General features: G+C 35.5%; 1 long non-coding RNA gene across 2 annotated transcripts in view; it reads left to right on the top strand.

The window, feature by feature from the left end:
• LOC121495662 overlaps positions 1 to 15,627 on the top strand; it is a 171,602-nt gene extending 155,975 nt beyond the window's left edge. For both annotated transcript variants that reach the window (XR_005989033.1, XR_005989032.1), the window contains exons 2-3: positions 13,720 to 13,870; positions 15,468 to 15,627. This is a non-coding gene — a long non-coding RNA (uncharacterized LOC121495662). The remainder of the gene's footprint in view (positions 1 to 13,719; positions 13,871 to 15,467) is intronic.
• The last annotated feature ends 3,837 nt before the right edge of the window (positions 15,628 to 19,464 follow it).

Raw genomic sequence — 19,464 nt, forward strand, 5'->3', positions numbered from 1 at the left:
TGAGTCATGCTGTTATGCTTTTAAGGTGTTGTCTGTCAGATGAATCATTGACTTGAGCAGACCATGTAATGCACTGTATATTGGAATACAGCTGGTGGCATTTAAAAGTATGGCATAATGTCAACCCAGTGCCAAAGAAAGAGTTCCCATTTACTGAAACATTAATTCTTAGCCTCATTAATTTGAAGAGATTGTGTTCACAGCAGAAAACAGTTCTCAAAGAGATAGATTCCTGCAAGGTGACCAAGAGTAGGAAGATAATTATGGATGCTCTCACAGAGATGTGAAACATGGCTAGATTGTGATAATGATGTTTTAGAGATATTGCTGACTTTTATACTGTTGTTTTAAGTCTTTTGATACTTTCATTTGTAAATTATTTTTTTAAAAAGAGTTTGTTTATTTATTTGATAGAGAAAGAGAGAGAGAACGCACAAGCAGGGAACAACACGGGTCAAGGGAGAAGCAGGGTCTCTGCCAAGTGGGGAGCCTGATACAGAGCTCGATTCCAGTACCCTGAAGTACTGAAGGCAGATGCTTTACTAACTAAGCCACCCAGGTGCCCCAGGTGCCCCGATACTTTCAAATATAAAACAGAAAAAAGGATAATATGTGAAGAAATGATTTAAACATTCAAAATGTTAATATGAGCCTTCTAAAGGGAAGGAAGACTTACTATGTTGTTCCATTTTAATTGGGTTAGGGAGAAATGGAATTTTGCATAATTGATTACTTTTTAGGAAACTGTCCTGATTGTTGTCAATTTTTTTAAAATAGGTGACAGGATGCCTGGGTGGCTCAGTGGTTGGGCATCTGCCTTTGGCTCGGAGAGTGATCCTCCATCTGGGGAATTCCATAGCGGGCTCCCCATAGGGAGCGTGTTTTTTCTTCTGCCTGTATCTCTGCCTCTCTTTCTGTCTCTCATGAATAAATAAATAAAAATCTTTAAAAAAAGAAGAAAGTAGATGATAACATACTTATAATTAGTTCCAAAAACGGGACTAAGAGTTTCTGAAACTTTTTTTTTTTTTTATAAGATGCTCACGCATTTTGCATGGTGCCCTCCACAGGTGATCTGGAATCAGCCTTTCTTATGCAAAGCTGTTTATGAACTACCTTTTATACTCATTGCTCCGTCAGAGCTAGTGTGCAGAGTTCTTCAGAGTGACTTATGGTAGCCTTCACTTACTAATAAGGATAGCAAGTGGTTCTATATAGATCAGCTTTAATTGCTTGTAAACTCTATATTGATGTTAATGCATGTGTTCAAACTTGTAACAAGAAAGGCAAGGCATTTTCAAACTTGCTTTTCCTTTGCACAATACTTTGGGCTTCCCTTTATTGAAACTTTCATAGCTATTGCATATGGGCTGAAATATAATTGATTTTCAGATTTTACTGAGAGCTTCAGAAATTTGCTTGAGTAAAAGAAAAAGAAATTTGCTTAATTAATTTATTCAACAAATATTTAGGAAGTATTTGTCACATTTAGGCAAAGCTCCCAGAAAGTCAAAAGAATGGGGTATCAGATGCCCACGCAGATACTAAGTAAATACAGCATCAAAGATCTTCACAGTTTTCCTTGCCACCATGTTCACTTAATTCAGAGGGACAAAACTTCCATATGGAAATAAGTTCCACGTTGGAAAATCTCTTTCTTTTGTAATTTCATAAAACGTCAGCAAGTGAGGTCATTGCTATGAACTCCCTCATTAGAGGAGGAAGCCAGAAACTCTGAGATTATCCCCAAAGAATTAGAAGAGATGGCTAGACTTTTATCTGAATGTTAGTTTTGCATTTTGACCAGAAGGGTGCACTGTTGTATCTTATTTATGGCTTGGGGTGGTGGTGGTGGGGGGGTGAAGAAAAAGAAAACAATGTTCTTTTCAACTAACTTAACTCATATATCTTTGTAATTTGTGTTTTCTTTTGAATTTTATTAGCATTCTAGTTTCAATTCTTGACTTCCTAGGTTCTTCAGTCCTTTCTTGAAGGCTCTCAGAGAATGGTACCAGCGTACCAAAAACCTGACTCAGCAACATTGGTTCTAGTTTTCTCTCCTATGAGGGAGGAATTTATTACCTTTGTTACAGATGGGACAGGTTTGGCTGTAGATGCTTCCAGATGTAACTCTCTGGAATGTTCCCAACCTTGACATCTGGGGTTCAGCTAGCTCATTCTCAACTTTCTTTCCTGCTTTCCTGGGCTGTTATTGTTATGGAGGTTAATTATAATCTGGCTCTGATGAGAAAGACATAGTCATCTTCTAGACGTCATTTAGGCATCCCAAATTGGTACTGTTGGGATATTCGATTTTCATAAGAAAACATGTATTTGCTCTGTCCCTCCTAACTAGCTCTTAAAAAAAAAAACACAAGTAACATAACAACAAAAAATCCTTTATTCTGAAAGCTTATTGCTAATGAATCATTTTAGGTAGACCATGCAAGAAAATAGCAGGACACACGTGAATATTTTTTTCTGAAACTTCTTTGGAGATAGCTATTTTGGTCATAGTTGCACGTAGAGAGAAATGCATGCCTGATCTCAGATTTCTCAAGCATGGAATTGGCATGATAGACTGCTGGCAGTATATTTCTAGTTCTTTGTTAATGACATTATCTCATAGTTCTTCCAAGAAATTTTTTTCGAGTATACACTATCATGACTTTTAGCTAATAACATCTGCAAATATGAAGTGATTGCCTTTTAAATAAGTAAGCACAAAGGAAATGGTAGTATCAAGCCACGGGGATAATATATGAATGGTCCACCATAATCGTACTTGTGTTGAAAATGTAAAGAAAAAGATTGGAAGAAAATATATCTAAATGAACAATGCAGTTGCCTTTGGGTAGGGAGATTTCTTTTTGCCTTTTGATACTTATGTAATGTTCAAGTTATCTGTGTGAGAATATGCTACATTTATAATTAGAAAAAAGGAAGAAAAATAATCTTGTCCTGTACAAACTAAAATAGTGAAAGCAAGTTAATAGGAAGCTTTCTACCAACATCTTGTTGCAAATACCAGATTTTAACATTTAAAAGCAAAAGTTTTAAAATGTAAATGGTCATATGTATTTATGGATCCAACATTTAAAAATCAGCTTAAAGTAAAAAATGTCTAATTTCTATGGGATGCTTTGCTATGTACATGTGCATATTGATTTAATACCTGAAGTTTCCATTTTCATAGGAGCCTCCATTCCAATTCAGTATCCTATAATCACAGCCAAAGCACTGATACCTGTCTGTCTATAATTTAAAAAATACAGCTAGTATCACTCTTCTTTTGTTGTTTCTTTTTCTCTTTTTGGATTGGCCAGCTGTTGGACTAAATTAACCCAATCAACTGATGACCTTATGTCATGTAAGCACAACTCAATTAACTGCAAATATTTAAACCTATTAATGATCAATCAGAGTCTCTTTAATGCTCTAGCTTCTGTTTCAGCTCTCTTTGGTTTAATTTTTTAGGGCAAATGCAAGAAGTTGAGTCTGCAGCTGGACAAGAGCAGTAACCCTTATTATTGGGATGGTTGCTACCAGATGGATGGTACAAGTTTGATTTCTGCCTACGTGGATCTATTAACTAGGCTTGTCTCATCTGGGACTTGGGTGAAGTGAGGGAGGCATTTTGGGATAACATTCTTATGGATAACTCTAGGAATAATTAATCCATGAGTATTTTTCATAAGACTTTCTTAAGACTTTTATATGTGTCCCTGGGTCAGGCATGGGTGTTCAGACTCCGCTGGAGATGTAACCATAGAATATGAACCAGAGGAGTATTCAAAATGATGGAATGCACATTTAGCACATCATAGTATTTCCTGTATTTTTACGAAACTCCAATATACCACTAATATATGTGTGTTTAACTAGAAAATAATTATATATAGCTGGAGTTTTTATCTTTTTTAGCCCTAACAAATATGAGGGATATGAAACTCTTTCATCAAAGACAGTAAACCACTATGGCAGTGTTTCTCCCCATCACTTGGTGGGAGGTGGGGGCGGAGTAGGCATATCAGACTTTCCAGTGGGATGTGTTTGTGTTAAAAAAAAAAAAAGCATACCCTTCTTCACCTTCGAGTTGAGGATCCTAAGTATTGAGCATTATGGTGCCTCATCTATAGCATATAATTTTTATAATATGTTTGTACTTAGCTTATCCTTACTAGATAGCAAGCAAAGAGGCACCTACTTGTTCATTTATTTCCTACTTCTTTCACAAAGGCTATGAGATGGTTACTTTAGTCATCTTTCTAGATTTCTAGCCTTAGCACCAAAACTTGCAAACAATTGACGTTTGATGAATATTTTAGAAATGATATTTGAAATCTGTTAATGAGTTAGAAGTTTACTAGAATAAAGAAAAAACTTTTGAAGTTCAAAGACATTTGAGACATGAATTCATGTGTGAACCAATAGATGTGGAGTTGAGTAGTTACATGAGTTTGAGGCTCATGGTACAGGGCAAATTGTGTATAAGAGCTGTCCTGGCTGACCTCACATACCAACCACTGAAGATAGAAACACCATCATTGTTTGTGAGCACAGTTTATTTCACTTCATTTAGACTAATTGTAATAAACATTTAAAAATCCTCATTGATTAGCTCCAAAATCTGATTCAGCTTAGAGAAAGATTTGGTTGATTTTTTTTTTCTCTTGAAAAAGTGTTCCATTTTCTTGGTTCTTCACATGTTTGCTAATTTTGAATTGTGTCCTAAATATTATTTGTTAAGTTGTGGGGTGTTCTGTATTATATTATTTAACTCACATGACTATTGCCTCTTTTATTTTAGTAGAGAGTTATGTTGACTAGTCTTGCAAATCTTGTTTCTTGCAGTGGTAGCTTAGACCTCAGTTCAGATGTTTTGTCACTAGCTGAGCTGCTTTGAGCTTGTTCCATGAATGTATGGTTCAGGGGTCAGTTAGAAATATAGGTCAGGAATTTGACAGTTCTTTCTCTGGCTCTTTCCCTTCCAGGATTTCCCCCACTACCTTCAGCATTCAAGTTTTCCCCAACTTTGTCTTTCTGGTTCTCAAGACAGAGATTTGGCAATTTTCCCAATTGCACCATTTACCCTGCTTACTTATCTGCTGGTGTCAGCTACACTTAGCTCTAGGATAAAGGCATATAGGATTTTTGTATTCTATTCTCCTCATTCTCCATGCCCTGAAGATTGGCACTCTTTATAGTATATCCTGGTGTTACTTTGTGAGTGTGTGTGTAGGGAAGTTCTTGAGCAGTCTCTTAGTCTTTCATTCCCAGAAGCACAAGTTTTTTTACTTGACTTTAAAAGCATTATTATGGCAACACATATTCACTTTAGAAAAATAAATTTTAATCTTTCCACTTGTAGATAATCACTGGTGATATTTTGAGGTAGATACTTCCATTCTTTGTGCTTCAGAATATATATATATAAATACATACAAACACAGAAGGACATAAACAAATATTCAATGGGATCACACTGTTTGGTAACCTGATTTTCTTATTTAACATACCATATATGTCTTTCCATGTGTATAAATACACATTTATACTTATTATTTTATGGTTGCTTTGCTTTTTATTTTATGGGTGTATAATTTATATACCTAATCTCTTTTTGTTAGGTGCTTGGGCTATTTCCAATTTTTCATTATTATAAAAAATTCTTTTAGGCAAACATCCATGTTCACATGATTATATACATTACAACTATTAATTGAATGAACTGTTTTATTAGAATACATTTCTAGTAATGGTGTTTTTCATCAAAGGTACATATATTTTTAAGCATTTAAATGCAGGTAAACAAATCATCCCTCATAAAGATTGTATTAATTTATCTACTGCAGTATTTGTAGTAGGCTGAACAGTAGCCCTCATAAGTATCCAAAGTCCTGATCTTTGGAATCTGTAATATTACTTTATTTGGAAAAAAGTTCTTTGCAGATGTGACTAAGTAAAGATCCTGAGATGGAGACGTTTTCCTGGATTATTCAGGTGGACCCCAAATGCAGTTACAAGTGTCCTTATAAGAGAGAGGTAGCAGAAAATCACAGACAGAAGAGGCGAAGACAATATGACCATGGAAGTGAAGATTGGCGTGAAGTGGTCACAAACCAAGGAATGCTGACAACCACCAGAAGCTGGAAGAGGAAAATAATGGGTTCTCTCTAGAGCCTAAGGGGGACTACATGTCTGCCAACATCTTGAGTTCAACCCAGTGATTTTGGACATCTGGCTGCTAGAACTCTGACAGAATAGATTTCTGTTGTGGTAAGCCACTCAGTTTTGGTGATTTGTTTCAGCAGCCACAGGAAACCAATGTAGTGAATGAGAATGAATAGTTACTCCTCTTTTATGGAAATCCTTGATAGCCTTTGAATGATATCAAATGAAATGAAATCAGACCTTCTGATTTCATGATTCTTTGAATATTGAAAAATTCATTTTTTTGCCTACTTTAAATCCTTGTTTTTGCAGTTACTGATGAAACAGCCAACTTGAGCTTATTTCTTTTTTTAAATGAAATACCTGTTTTCAAAATTCTCTCTCTGATATAAGAATCTAATAAGGGTAGCCTAAAAGTAAAGAGATTGAACTTAAGTTATTTCTGTTCTATGTACATTGTTCTGTGATATTTATCAGTCTTTATAAAGTTCATACCATTTCAGTCATAAGGAAATTTCTGGAAACAAGTGTTTTCTCTTTTCAGGAGTATGGATATAAGCTTCTGGAAGGTTGTAAAATACTTAAATAATTTGTATCTATTTTTATCTTCTAAACATTTTGAAAGATTCATCCAAGCAGAAAAGAACCAAATAATTTTAAGATAGTTTAAAAAACTGTTTTCCACTGGAAACTAGTAAATTATTTCTCTCTCACACATTCTTTTTCTCTCTTTATGGCACACACATATACACCACACACACATATATATATATATATACACCACACACACACACATATACCATACACACACACACACACACATTGCAAATACACAAATGGGATTACATGCTTTGTACTTTAAGAATGTAGTATTTTATGCTTTGCTTTAAAAATGTAGTATTTTCTTTTTTTGCTTGGCTTCCTCCTCCTTCTTACCTTTCTCCCATCCTCTTGTCCCACATCACCAAACTTCTATCCAGGGAACCTATGTTAACAACCTGGTACATATTATTGTATTATTATTTGCAGATGTGACTAAGTATTGTATTATACTTATTATTATTGTATTATTCTCTGTGGCCATAGAGTTATGAACAAACATGGTTTCTAGGTCATAATCCCATAAAAATGGGATTGTGTTATTATATAATACTTTGTGTAATGTCAAAAAGTTACTTAACAATACACATGAATATTCTTCTAAGTGTATTGGCTTCGCTCTAATTCATTCTTTTTGATAGAGACATAATAATCATTAGTGTGACTTGACCAGAGTTTAACTTCCTGTTATTGAAGGGCACCACCTACTCTGTAGTATTTTGCTATTTCAAATAGTGCTGTTATAAATATTCTTGTAAATACTTTTTTATTTTGGATATTAGTGCTTTTATTAGGGGAGATTCTGAGGTACAGGATTATTAGCTCAAAGGCTATAGGTATTTTAGTTTTAATAAATGCTGCCACACTGTTTCCAAAAGGACCATACCAATTCATATTTTCATTAGCAACATAGAAGTATATCCATTTTCCTTTCATCCTCACAACCAATGGACATTATTACTCTTTAATTTTTGCCTTTACACTAGGTAGAAAATACTTTATTGATTATTGTTTTTTTCCTTACTTTTAATGAGGTTGAATATCTTTTTTACATGTTTGTGGTCATTTGGATTTGTTCCTTCATATTCCTTGACTATTTTTCTATTAGAATATTTATTTTTCCTGTTAATTTAATTTTCTTATAGCATTTTATTAGTTGGTTAATCAGCAAAAAAACAGAGCAAAACAAAACAAAACAAAAAACAACACATCCAAATAATGAGGTTATGATGAAATTTACAGATGTAAATTTATTTATTTACATTTATTTCCTGTTAATTTTTAAAAAATACTTCTGTATTATAGATATTACCCCTCCAAGTTCTTATTTCTATTGGGAATATATCCTCAAATCCACATATGTTTTTGTGGACTTTGTTTATTGTATCTTTTTCCATACAAATGTTTAACAATTATCTGTAGTGTAGGTTCATCTATTTTTTTGTTGATGTTGTTATCTCTGGGGTTTTCTGTCTTTATTATAAAGGTTTTCTGTACTTTCTAGATTTTACATGTAGTCTAGATTTATTATGTTTTATTTTTTATGGTTTAATCTTTATCTGAGATTTATTTTTGTTTAAGGTACAAGAGAGGTTCACCTATATTTTCTCCCAGATGAATAACCAACTTGGTCTACATGGCTTAAACCATTCATTCTTTTTTAGCTGAATTGAAATAAAATTTCTGATATATAATCCTCAAATTTAGAGAGATCTGTTTGTGGATTCTCTGTTTGTTATACTGACCACCCAGTGGATATTTTGGTGCCATTATGATTAATTTGATCACAGTAGAATATGAAAGTTCTAATATCTGATAAGAGATGTCATCTTCTATTCTTCATCTTTTTCATAGTTCCTTTGGGGCCCTTTATTGCCATCTTAGATCAAAACTTTAAGATAAATGAATCTAATTCTTAGAAGTCTCTTACCCCAGTTTTAATTGTATTAATTTCAAATATTAATTTTTAGATTTTTTTGGTGATTTTGAAATCTTCCCATTCAAGAACATCACGTACTTTTGCATTTATTCAGAAAGATGTTGAGTTCTTTTTATGTATATGGTATTCAGCTCTTTTCAAAGTTTTTCCTTAAATTTAGTAATAGTTTACCAGAGTCTCTTGAGTTTGCAAGGCACAGAATCCTACAATCAACAAAAAAAAAGATAGTATTTCTTTTTTCCCCAATATCTATGCCTATTATTTTATTTTCTTGCTCCGTTTTATTTTTTCAAATTGTCAAGTTACTATTACATACCAAAGATGATAACAGGTGTCTCAGTACAGCTCCCAACTTAAATTAAAATGGGTTTAGTATTTCATAATTTAGAATAATATTTTTTAGTCATTGGTAAATAAACTTTATTATATTTAAGTCATTGATGTCTATTTTTTTTTTTTTTTTATTTAGGCTTTACGTCAGCAATAGTGGCTTAGTTTTATTTAAGGCCCTTAGTTTCATCTAAAGCTCTTTCAACAAAATCATTTGATTTTTTCCCTTTAATTATATGATGAATTTATAATTATAGATTTCCTGATATTAAGCCACTCTTGCATTCCTAGAATATACTGTAGTTGATCACATGGTATTATTATTCTTTGCTGCATTGTTGGATTACATTACATTACAATATGTTCTTTCACAGATTTTATCCTACAGCTTTCTATTATGTGATTTGCAAAGCTCTTCTTTAAAAACATCTGTTAAAAATGTTGTGTTAAAGATTTTGTTAGTTAAGTATGGAGTGAAATTTTTTTAATGCAAATATTCATTCAACAAATATTCATCAAGCTCAATTCTATGCCACACCCTTTTCTAGGTGCTGATGATATAGCAAGTCAATAGCACAGATATATAACTTGGTTTGTGGGGCTTATATTTTAATGAAATAGCAATGTTCACTGAGAAATAAATATCTTATAAATTTATTATTTCATTTAATTCCTATATCTATACTTATTTTGTGCAACAGATCTGTTCAACTCTGAAAAGATTTCTACTGTTATTTGTATTTACCAAGCTCTGCTTCATTTGTAATATTTTTGCCTTTTTTGGTATTGTGTTTTTTGATGCCTATAGATTTATAACTGTTGGATTATTTTAATAAGTTATAAAACATGTTATTCTCTTAGTCTTTAGTAATATTAATATCGCTGCTGCTTTTCCTTTTGTTTGCTTGTATTAATCTAATATAAAGTAATTTTATTTTTTGTATATTTTTTTATTGGATTTCGATTTGCCACATATAGCATAGCACCCAGTGTTCATCCTGTCAAGTGCCCCCCTCAGTGCCTGTCACCCAGTCACCCCAACCCCCCGCCCACCTCCCTTTCCACTACCCCTTGTTTGTTTCTCAGAGTTTGGAGTCTTTCATGTTCTATCACCCTCACTGATATTTCCCACTCATTTTCTCTCCTCTCTCCTTTATTCCCTTTCACTATTTTTTATATTCCCCAAGTGAATGAGATCATATAGTGTTTGTCCTTTTCCAATTGACTTACTTTACTCAGCATAATACCCTCCAGTTCCATCCACATTGAAACAAATGGTGGGTATTTGTCGTTTCTAATGGTTGAGTAATATTCCATTATATACATAGACCACATCTTCTTTATCCATTCATCTTTCAATGGACACCAAGGCTCCTTCCACAGTTTGGCTATTGTGGACATTGCTGCTATAAACATTGGGGTGCAGGTGTCCTGGCGTTTCACTGCATCTGTATTTTTGGGGTAAATCCCCAGCAGTGCAATTGCAGGGTCATAGGGTAACTCTATTTTTAATTCTTTGAGGAATTTCTACACGGTTTTCCAGAGTGGCTGCACCAGTTCACATTCCCACCCACAGTGCAAGAGGGTTCCCCTTTCTCCACATCCTCTCCAACATTTTGGAATATTGGGAAGGAAGGTTTCCTGCCTTGTTAATTTTCACCATTCTCACTGGTGTGAGGTGGTATCTCATTGTGGTTTTGATTTGTATTTCCCTGATGGCAAGGGATGAAGAGCATTTTCTCATGTGCTTGTAGGCCATGTCTATGTCTTCTTTGGTGAAATTTTTGTTCATGTCTTTTGCCCATTTCATGATGGGATTGTTTGTTTCTTTGCTGTTGAGTTTAATTAGTTCTTTACAGATCTCGGATACTAGTCCTTTATCTGATATGTCATTTGCAAATATATTAATATGTAGGGGACAATCCCAATCTTTAGATATCAGTTTAGACCCCTGATTTGTGACCCAGTATGTGGTCTATTCTGGAGAAAGTTCCATGTGCACTTGAGAAGAATGTGTATTCATTTGGGTTTGGATGTAAAGTTCTGTAAATATCTGTGAAATCCATCTGGTCCAGTGTATCATTTAAAGCTCTTGTTTCTTTGGTGATGTTGTGCTTAGAAATTCTGTCTGGCGGGGGAGAGGCAGAGTACACAGGCAGAGGGAGAAGCAGGCTCCATGAAGGGAGTCCAACATGGGACTCAATCCTAGGTCTCTAGGATCAGGCCATGGACTGAAGGCAGTGCTAAACCATTGAGCCACCCGGGCTGCCTGGGTCTTACTTTTTTGTCCAGTCTGAAGCCCTATGTCTTTTGATGCGATCATTAAGTCCATTCATGTTCAGACTTACTATTGAAAGATATGAATTTAGTGTCATCATAATACCTATTCAATCCCTGTTTTTGTGGATTATTTCTTTGGGCATCCTCTTTCTTTTACAGAGTCCCCCTTAATATTTCTTGGAGAGCTGGTTTGGTGGTCACATATTCTTTCAGTTTATGCCTATCTTGGAAGCTCTTTATCACTCCTTCTTTTCTGAATGAGAGCCTTGCTGGATAAAGTGTTCTTGGCTGCATATTCTTCTCATTTAGGACCCTGAGTATATCCTGCCAGCCCTTTCTGGCCTGCCAGGTCTCTGTGGAGAGGTCTGCTGTTATTCAATATTTCTCCCCATATAAGTTAGGGGTCTCTTGTTCCTTGCTGCTTTAAGGATTTTCTCTTTATCTTTGGAATTTGCAATTTTCACTATTAAACGTTGAGGTGTTGAATGGTTTTTATCGATTTTAAGAGGGGACCTCTCTACCTCCTGGATCTAAATGCCTGTTTCCCTCCGCAAATTAGGGAAGTTCTCAGTTATGATTTGTTCAAATATGCTGTCTAGTCCTCTGTCCCTTTTGGTGACCTCTGGAACCGCAATTAAATGTAGATTTTTCCTTATGAGGCTGTCATTTATTTCCCTTAACGTTTCCTCATGGTCTTTTAATTGTTTTTCTCTTTTTTCCTCAGCTTCCTTCCTTACCATCAACTTGTCTTCTATGTCACTCAGTCTTTCTTCTACCTTATTAACTCTTGTCATTAGGACCTCCAGTTTGGATTGCATCTCATTTAATTGATTTTTAATTTTGATCTGATTACATCTAAATTCTGCAGTCAGGAAGTCTCTTGAATCCTTTAAGCTTTTTTCCAGAGCCACCAGTAGCTTTCTAATTGTGCTTCTGAATTGGCTTTCTGACATCGAATTGTAATCCAAATTCTATAACTCTGTGGCAGAGAGTACTATTTCTGATTCTTTCTTTTGTGATGAGTTTTTCTTTCTAGTCATTTTGCTCAGTGCAGAGTGGCTAAAAACGAGCTATACTTGTTAGAAGTGCAAATTCTTCTCTCTGTAGCATTCCAGCTGTTCTCTCTTTAAGTCTCAGGTCAAATTTTAGGTTTTCAGGATGATTTGAAAGTTATCTAGGTAAGTTGGTGGGGACAGGTGACTTGGGGACCCTACTTTTCTGCCGTCTTGCCCCCCAATATAAAGAATTTTTAACCGTGACTATTTTTTTTATTTGGGTGAATGTAGTTGGGTTTTGTTTTTTATTGTGATATGACTATATTATTTTTATTTTTTTTAAGATTTTTATTTATTTATTTATAAGAGACACACACACACACACACAGAGGCAGAGTCACAGGCAGAGGGAGAAGCAGGCTCCATGCAGGGAGCTTGACATGGAACTCAATCCTGGGTCTCTAGGATCAGGCCCTGGGCTGAAGCCGGCACTAAACCGCTGAGCCACCTGGGCTGCCCTTGACCATCTTATTTTTAATGTGAGAATTTGGTTCTTTCCTATTTAATATTATGACTATTTAGTTGATTTTATTTCTTTTATGCATTTATTTATTCATTTATTCAGCAAACATATGTCAGGTGCCTCCTATGTGGCAATGTTCTAGGGATTCAACAATGAATACAACAATGAATACAATAGAAGAAATTCCAAACCCATAACATTACATTGTAGTTGGAGGGGCAAGCTAAAGTGTAATAAAAATCAGTAAAATATTGAGTATATTAGAAGGTGATAGAAGTTATGCAGAAAAAATAAAACAGAATAGGTTATAGACAATGTTAGGAAGTTTAGAATTTTAGATAGAGTGGACAGAGTGGGACTCAGAAAAAGGCATTGAGAAAAGAATTGAAGAAGATGAAGTGAATCAAGTGAGACCTGAGAGTATAGTTTTCTAGTCAGAAGGAATGGCTTTGCACAAGATTTTGGTGTCCTGGCATGTTCAAGTTACACATAGATGGCTAATGTGGTGGGTTTGTTGGAGAAGGAGGTGAAAGGAAGACAAGTGAGAAAGAAGCTTGATAATTATTTAAAGGCTTATCTAAATGAATTAAAAGCCATTGACAATTAAAATATGTATTTAATCACATTTATTGAGGTACCAAAGTTATCAAGATATAAACAATTATTATTACCCAGAAAGTTCCTGTGTGCCCATCTTAGTAACCAGCTCCTATGTCTGGTTCCAGGCAACCACTATTTTTTTTTTTTTTTTTTTGTCACTAAAGATTAGATTTGACACTTCTAGATATTTATACCAATGGAATCATGTGGTACCCTTAGGAATCTGGCTTCTTTTGCTTGGCACCATTTTTAAATAAGATTTATTTGTTTATTTTTAGAGAGAGAGAGAGAGGAGGGCCAGAGGGAGAGGAAGAAAATCCCAAGAAGACTACCTGCTGATCTTGGAGCCTGATGTGGGGCTGGATCTCACAACCCTGAGATTGTGACCCAAAATCAAAAGTCAGAGGCTTAACCAACTGTACCACCCAGGTACCCCAGCATAATAATGTTATTGAGATTTCCTGTGTTGTGTGTATTAGTAGTATCAATATATCTTAGTTTAATTAGCCATTCACTGGGTGTAGTGAACATTTGGATTGTTTCCTGTTTTTGACTCTTATGAATAAAGCTGTCATAAGCATGCATATACAAGTCTTTGTGTGGACATATGTTTTCATTTTTCTTGAATAAATTTCTAGGAGTAGAATGGCTGGGTCACATAGTAAAAAAATTTTGTATGTGCCAAACTATTTTTTTTTTTTTTTAAAGTGAACCATTTTGCATTCCTACCAGCAATGTTGGAGAGTTCCTGTTGCTCCATATCCTCATCAACACTTGATAATGTCAGGCTTTTAAATTTTATTCAATCTAATGGATATGGAATGGTGTCTCACTATTGTTTTAATTTGTAATGCCCTGATAATTCATGATGTTGAGCTCCTCCTCATGTACTTCTTATCTATTAATGTATCTTCCTTTGTAGAGATTCTGTTCAAATCTTTGTGTATTATTTTTAATTGGTTTGTTTGGATTCTTTTTACTGAATAGTAAGAATCCTTCTTTTATTGAGTTGTAGGAAAAAAGGACTATGGATACAAGTCGTGTGTGTATGTATATGTGTACATATATATACTAATTCATAGCTAAAAAAAGCCAATGTCAAAATAAATCAAATAATATGCAACACTAAATGTCAATTAGAAAATACTAATATCTGTTTTGAATTAATTTTTTAAAAATAATTTCTGGATCAGAACAATTTCTAGGTAAGGTTATATGAGACACAGTGCTATAATTTTTAAATTCCAGACAGCAAGTTACTGTGCAACACTCATTTATGTCTACATATTTTGTAACTCACAGTGCAGATGTATTACTGCAAATTATTTCATTTCAAATTTTGTCATTAACTCTCCACTGGGTACAAATGGAAGAGTTTAATTTACCTTGGCATATATTGTTCCATTCCCTTTGGTTGACTGAAAATGCATAGCATGGCCAACATGTTATACATATAGATATTACATGTTACAACTCATACTGTTCTTAACAGTCTCTTTTAGCTCTGTAGCTCAATTGATCTATAATTACCCTGATTATCTATCTCGCATGACCTGAATTTTCTCAAGGATGAAGTTATATGTCAGAGCCTTAAAAAGATGCATTTACCATTTTAGCTTCCTGGGGCAATAGGAAGATTTATTTTCCCAACTGTTACTTAATTCCACCATAATATCTTCTTTACCTTGGGAAGAACAACAGTGCATTTCTTTGTGCTCAGATCAGCCTGCCAGCTGAGTCCTCCTCCTCTGTTCTTCCTCCTCCACATCCTCCTTCCTGTATTTGCTTAGTGTACAAATACTAGAAACCAACCTTTCCATCTCCTGTGAATTAGAAAATATTGTCACAGCCAGGGTATTGTTGAAAATTAAATTTAACAAATAAAAGTGTAGTGAAGTTTTAAATATAAATCAGACACATCCCTAGTATTTTCTTTTAACTGCACACCTTCTAAGAAATTATATTTTTACTCCCAGCAAATTACCTAGGAGAAAAAAATGACAAGAGTAATCTATTTTTTTCACAGCTGGTTGGTTGGCCAGAGTTTCTCATCAAGGAGTACATGCTGTTTGCTCCCCAGATGGACAGCCTGGATGAGCTACAAATCCACAGAGCCTGGGACACAAGGTGGAAATTATACTGCCAGTGCTTTTCATCTTGCACAGCTCTGCACACTCGAAATTGCAAGTGGCCCATTTCCAAATGAACATCTATTGGGACAATATCCTATATCTTGTCAGAATGAGTCCCATTAAATCCTCAGCTGGAATTAGACCAAAAACTTGCAATAATTATGGGAAACTTATTAAAAAGTTGAAGCCCTAGACTGTGACAGTGAAAACACTTAAGCCACATTAACAGTAATTGAAATCTCTGTATTTCTTTTCAATCAGTTCTTGTTGATGGCCAAGCAAAGAATGGCCAAATGAGAAGGTGTGAAACCCAAACACCCAGCTTCTAAGGGGGGGGGGGTAATGTCTTTTGTTTCACTATAAAATGTAGTGTTGGAAAGGTAGTAAACTGCTCTCTTGGGAGCCAAGGTACCTGTCAGACAGCTGCCCCTGGTTCCCACCATGAGTGTGGGTCTCACCACTATGTCTACAATCAGGATGCAGGTACACTGGCCTCTGCCTAATGTGGGTCTCCTTCCCTCTATCTCCTGCCACTCTACCCCTAGTAAGTTCTGGGTTTTATGAACAATATTAAATAAATAGTTTTGAAACCTGGCCTAGCAAATATTTTTCTAGTAAATTTAGGCTTTATTTTGAAAGTAGAAGATATTAAAATAATCTCTTCTGTATTTTAGTCACCAGGATTACTCTACTTTCAATTTGTCCTCAGATGGAAAAGTTTGTGAAAGGAACTTTATCAAGTTAGGAGACTTTTTCAGCTTGTTTTTAAATTTTTTTTTATATTTTCAAATTTTTTATTATTTCAAGTTTTTATTTAAACTCTAGTTAGTTAACATATAGAGTAAAACTGGTTTCAGGTGTGGAATTTAGTGATTCATTACTTACATTTAATACTCAGTGCTCATCACAAGTGCTATCCTTAATACCCATCACCCATTTAGCCCATTCCCCACCTACCTCCCTCCATCCATCCTCAGTTTATTGTCCATAGTTAAGAGTCTCTTAGATTGGGACACTTGGGTGACTTAGTTGGTTAAGTGTCTGACTCTTGGTTTTGGCTCAGGTCATGATCTCAGGGTGGTGAGATGGAGCTTCACGTGGGGCTCTGTGCTCAAAGTGGAATCTGCTTAAGATTTTCTCTCTCCTTTTCTCTTCACCTCCCCCCAGCCATGCGTGCTTGCTGTCTCTCTCAAATGAATAAATAAGTCTGTCTTTAAAAATTCTCTTATGATTTTTCAGCTTGTTTTTTGAGTCTCTTTTTTCAGTTTGTTTTCAGTGATCTTTATATTGAAGAAGCAATACACTTGATCATGTTTGGCTTATTTCTGTATTGGTGGGAGTGATTTTTTGGGCAACCTTAATTTTGATTTGTTTTGATTTTTATAGTTCAGGATGACTTAAAGAGACAATTTGGACTCAAACAATAAAGAAAAAAAACCCTCAAATTTTGAGCTCATTGGAGGGTAGGCCATATGCAATGGCAAATCTGATTTACAAAATACATCTAGTGAATGTACTTGTATCTCTTTTTTTACAAAAATCCTGATGCTCAAAAAATGCTGCAAGTAGAAGGCTTAACCTTCTCTGGGGTACCAGGTTGGGTTGTGGACACCAGATGACAAGCGGAGCAGTAACAGATTGGAGTGGCCCAGAATACTGGATCAATTGATGGTGGTGAGAGACTCAAAACTAGACTTTGAGTTCAGGAGTCAAAGAGGGGAACTCTAGGGAGTCCCAATTTGGGGAAGATGTAATGTGTTTGGCTGCAGAGGACAGAGATGTGACTTAGAGGTGACAAGAAGGGATATCCAGATGGATTGTTGTCTCAGAAAAAGGAAGAATGAGCTACTAAATATTAGAGTGCATCCCATTTCTGTAGTGGGTGTACAGGGAAGGTCTGGGCAACCATTAGTTGGAATTATGGTGGAAGCAACATACTCAAGTCTGGATGATCAAAGTAAATAAATAACTCTATGTCCCTTCCAATTCAAAAGTACCATGGTTTTATGAGACTCCATTTATTTTTTCAAGAAAATAAGGCATATTTTGTAATTAGTATCATCCAAATGAATGTCAGTGCTCTATCAGAAAATCATTTTTCCTAAATAGAGATTGTACTGTTACAATCGTCACAATGTTTTTTCTTAAATCTTATGATATAAATTTATATTACTCTGGCTGAATTTAAATTTATCATGGTCTGAGGTAGAAAAATTAAAGGATTAAAGGAATTTGCTTCTAAAATGATAGATTGTGATGAAGGTGGTAATACCAGTATGTATGTATGTATGTATGTATGTATGTATTTATTTATGAAAAAGATTGAGCTGGGGGTAGGGTGCAGAAGGAAAAGGAGAAGGAGAGAAGTAGACTCCCTGCTGAGCCCAGAGGACCACTCAGAGTGCAGGACTGGATTCAAGGATCTCTCTCTTTTTTTTTAATAAATTTATTTTTTATTGGTGTTCAATTTGCCAACATACAGAATAACACCCAGTGCTCATCCTGTCAAGTGCCCCCCTCAGTGCCCATCACCCATTCACCCCCACCCCCCACCCTCCTCCCCTTCCACCACCCCTAGTTCGTTTCCCAGAGTTAGGAGTCTTTATGTTCTGTCTCCCTTCCTGATATTTCCCACACATTTCTTCTCCCTTCCCCTCTATTCCCTTTCACTATTATTTATATTCCCCAAATGAATGAGACCATATAATGTTTGTCCTTCTCTGATTGACTTACTTCACTCAGCATAAGACCCTCCAGTTCCATCCACGTTGAAGCAAGTGGTGGGTATTTGTCGTTTCTAATGGCTGAGTAATATTCCATTGTATACATAAACCACATCTTCTTTATCCATTCATCTTTCGATGGACACCGAGGCTCCTTCCACAGTTTGGCTATTGTGCCCATTGCTGCTAGAAACATCGGGGTGCAGGTGTCCCGGCGTTTCATTGCATCTGAATCTTTGGGGTAAATCCCCAACAGTGCAATTGCTGGGTCGTAGGGCAGGTCTATTTTTAACTCTTTGAGGAACCTCCACACAGTTTTCCAGAGTGGCTGCACCAGTTCACATTCCCACCAACAGTGCAAGAGGGTTCCCTTTTCTCCGCATCCTCTCCAACATTTGTGGTTTCCTGCCTTGTTAATTTTCCCCATTCTCACTGGTGTGAGGTGGGATCTCATTGTGGTTTTGATTTGTATTTCCCTGATGGCAAGTGATGTGGAGCATTTTTTCATGTGCATGTTGGCCATGCCTATGTCTTCCTCTGTGAAATTTCTCTTCATGTCTTTTGCCCATTTCATGATTGGATTGTTTGTTTCTTTGGTGTTGAGTTTAATAAGTTCTTTATAGATCTTGGAAACTAGCCCTTTATCTGATAGGTCATTTGCAAATATCCTTCCCCATTCTGTAGGTTGTCTTTTAGTTTTGTTGACTGTATCCTTTGCTGTGCAAAAGCTTCTTATCTTGATGAAGTCCCAATAGTTCATTTTTGCTTTTGTTTCTTTTGCCTTTGTGGATGTATCTTGCAAGAAGTTACTGTGGCCGAGTTCAAAGAGGGTGTTGCCTGTGTTCTCCTCTAGGATTTTGATGGAATCTTGTCTCACATTTAGATCTTTCATCCATTTTGAGTTTATCTTTGTGTATGGTGAAAGAGAGTGGTCCAGTTTCATTCTTCTGCATGTGGATGTCCAATTTTCCCAGCACCATTTATTGAAGAGACTGTCTTTCTTCCAATGGATAGTCTTTCCTCCTTTATCGAATATTAGTTGACCATAAAGTTCAGGGTCCACTTCTGGGTTCTCTATTGTGTTCCATTGATCTATGTGTCTGTTTTTGTACCAGTACCACACTGTCTTGATGACCACAGCTTTGTAGTACAACCTGAAACCTGGCAT

The sequence above is a fragment of the Vulpes lagopus genome, chromosome 7, assembly GCF_018345385.1.
Source record: "Vulpes lagopus strain Blue_001 chromosome 7, ASM1834538v1, whole genome shotgun sequence".
Classification (NCBI taxonomy): domain Eukaryota; kingdom Metazoa; phylum Chordata; class Mammalia; order Carnivora; family Canidae; genus Vulpes; species Vulpes lagopus.